Genomic DNA, 3,219 nt, shown 5'->3' with positions numbered 1-3,219 from the left:
CTAAGCTTGTGTTTGAATATATTTATTTCATTTCATTTGCGATTTTCATGAATAGGAAAAGTTTCTAGGGGTATTTATGTCCGCTGCGTTATGCTAATGCGTTTGAGGCTATGATTACGCTCCGGATACGGGTTTGCTCGTCGCAAGAGGTTAAGAGGGTGTGAACGATGTTGAATAGGAGTAGACAAAGAAGAGCTGTCCAGTAGGTGTACTAAAACATTCAAGGGCCATTTTCTCAAAAGTGGGGTAACAAGTCTATCAACTTTCAAAGCAGAATTACTTTCCCATTTTCCTCAACTGTAGTGCATGATATACCATTTTGTAGCTCTCACTCTCTACTGTTATTCACTTTATAAAAAAAACAGTGTGGGGTAGGTTAGGTTTTGGTAAGAATGTGGTAAGGTGTAATTTACCAGACTATCATAGGTGGTACCCCATAAACCTCTACAGTGTTGATTGCGGTGTGTGGCTGTAAGGATGGCTGATCTAGGGTCTGGTAAGTAACATCTGTGCAGGCCTTCTCTCACATGTTGACATCCTAGCCTGTTCAATCTGTGTCAACTAGTGTGGGGTTCACTATGTGTCTTTCCTCTTCTACAGGTATTCTTTGTCCATTTCCCACTTCTGTGTCTGACCATGCTTGTTCAGCAGGTAAGTATTCCTCTTCTGGTCTTCAGATTTATTTTTCAGGTGCAACAACTCAGGTAGGTACAGCATCGTGTGCGAGTCCTACACGGGCTGTATTTCTATGAGTATCACAGATAAGTCTAACATTGTCTCTTCTCTGGTCTTTTTTTCCAGGTATTCACAACTAGTAATGTGCTCCTGAGCTTTATTCGGTCTGTTCTATCACTGTTTAGGGTCAGCTTTCCCTTTCCCTCTTCTCTTTAGATGTGTTAGTCTGTGTGGCCTGCGGCGTTAAGTATGCAAGCATGTCATTGACCTAGCTGCAGGAGATTCCAGTGCAAGGCATGGGTCTTGTCCCCCCCCGGTCTCGGGACAGACTTCGTACACTGGTTAGTCACTCACTTGCTCTTTCACTACGTATATTGTCCTTTCCCAGTATGACCTTAACTTCCAGGACCACCTCTCTCGCTCAGGTTTCGTACAAGGACTCTGTCACCCGGTTGCAGAACCACTCAAAATGGCGGACGGAAGACAGGGTGGTGCGGCAGGTGCCGCTTCTCATTCGAATGCTGTAATTTTATCTAAACCATCAGGTGTACGCCGATCCCAGCTAAGTAACTCATGCAAAAAGTTAAAGCGCAATTATGTGTTTTATCTCCAGTACTCTGCCATGATTGTCAGTTATGTAGCTGCTCTACTGATAATCTCAGTGCGTCCTTGCTGGGATGACACAATCAGTCTACTACCAGAGAATATCAACACCAAACACATTGGTTCACCGTTCCACGGGAGCGGACAGTACACAGCATACCATAATGTTCTGAATAATGGCCAAGTCTACCTCGCTCCTTATTCTACTGAACCGCTTAGGCGTAACAAACACAAGTCCAACATTTATCGGAAACTGTTAAACTACCTGTTCACTACCCTCCTGCTCTCCGGGGATGTACAACTCAATCCTGGGCCCATTATCACCGCGGTGGATGGCCTCGTCCACGCTGTGGAGGTGGGTGAGTGCTATGGTCCTATGGTTTCTCTCGACTCACCCGGCTCCAGGATAAATTTTGACTCTTCAAACATACCAGAGTCGCTATATGCGATCCCTGACTCTGCTTCTGGTACGCAAGCTATTTTAATTAGTTCCCCGCATCCAGTGCAGGCGAGAGGGATTGTTAATTGCGCTACCGAACTGCCCCTAATCAAAACGAAACAAAGCGGCCTAAACCCAGCCGTCAGAAAACACAGAAAATTTAACTTTTTTCAACGTGTCAATCACTCTCGAGTCATCTGGGACCCACGAGCTAAGCCCAAGGGACTACTAGGGGCCACTTGAACATTCGTAGTGTCATTCCAAAAAGTGATCAAATTCAACATCTACTCACAGACTCCAACCTTGACTTGGAGTCAGCTCAGCTATCACCATTGAAACCGTGTCTGTGTTTCGACCTAGGTTGGGCAAAACTAAACATGGCGGTGTTCGTCTTAGCAATCTCACTAGGATAAAGACCACCTCCATTCCTGTCATTACTGAAAGAGATCATGATACCTCACATCTCAAAATAGGGCTACTTAATGTTAGATCCCTTACTTCAAAGGCAATTATAGTCAATGAACTAATCACTGATCATAATCTTGATGTGATTGGCCTGACTGAAACATGGCTTAAGCCTGATGAATTTACTGTTTTAAATGAGGCCTCACCTCCTGGCTACACTAGTGACCATATCCCCCGTGCATCCCGCAAAGGCGGAGGTGTTGCTAACATTTACGATAGCAAACTTCAATTTACAAAAAAAATAATGACGTTTTTGTCTTTTGAGCTTCTAGTCATGAAATCTATGCAGCCTACTCAATCACTTTTTATAGCTACTGTTTACAGGCCTCCTGGGCCATATACAGCGTTTCTCACTGAGTTCCCTGAATTCCTATCGGACCTTGTAGTCATAGCAGATAATATTCTAATCTTTGGTGACTTTAATATTCACATGGAAAAGTCCACAGACCCACTCCAAAAGGCTTTCGGAGCCATCATCGACTCAGTGGGTTTTGTCCAACATGTCTCTGGACCCACTGACTGTCACAGTCATACGCTGGACCTAGTTTTGTCCCATGGAATAAATGTTGTGGATCTTAATGTTTTTCCTCATAATCCTGGACTATCGGACCACCATTTTATTACGTTTGCAATTGCAACAAATAATCTGCTCAGACCCCAACCAAGGAACATCAAAAGTCGTGCTATAAATTCACAGACAACACAAAGATTCCTTGATGCCCTTCCAGACTCCCTCTGCCTACCCAAGGACGCCAGAGGACAAAAATCAGTTAACCACCTAACTGAGGATCTCAATTTAACCTTGCGCAATACCCTAGATGCAGTTGCACCCCTAAAAACTAAAAAAATCTCATAAGAAACTAGCTCCCTGGTACACAGAAAATACCCGAGCTCTGAAGCAAGCTTCCAGAAAATTGGAACGGAAATGGCGCCACACCAAACTGGAAGTCTTCCGACTAGCTTGGAAGGACGGTACCGTGCAGTACCGAAGAGCCCTTACTGCTGCTCGATCATCCTATTTTTCTAACTTAATTGAG

General features: G+C 44.3%; 1 long non-coding RNA gene across 1 annotated transcript; it reads left to right on the top strand.

Moving 5' to 3' along the window:
• The first annotated feature begins 982 nt into the window (after positions 1-982).
• LOC135564595 (uncharacterized) lies at positions 983-2,411 on the top strand. Its single transcript, XR_010461151.1, has 2 exons — positions 983-1,016; positions 1,101-2,411. It is a non-coding gene; the product is annotated as an uncharacterized LOC135564595 (long non-coding RNA).
• The last annotated feature ends 808 nt before the right edge of the window (positions 2,412-3,219 follow it).

This window comes from Oncorhynchus nerka, linkage group LG25 (genome assembly GCF_034236695.1).
Source record: "Oncorhynchus nerka isolate Pitt River linkage group LG25, Oner_Uvic_2.0, whole genome shotgun sequence".
In the NCBI taxonomy this organism is placed as follows: domain Eukaryota; kingdom Metazoa; phylum Chordata; class Actinopteri; order Salmoniformes; family Salmonidae; genus Oncorhynchus; species Oncorhynchus nerka.
The sequence above is the reverse complement of the archived record's forward strand: the minus strand, read 5'-3'. Positions and strand labels throughout refer to the sequence as shown.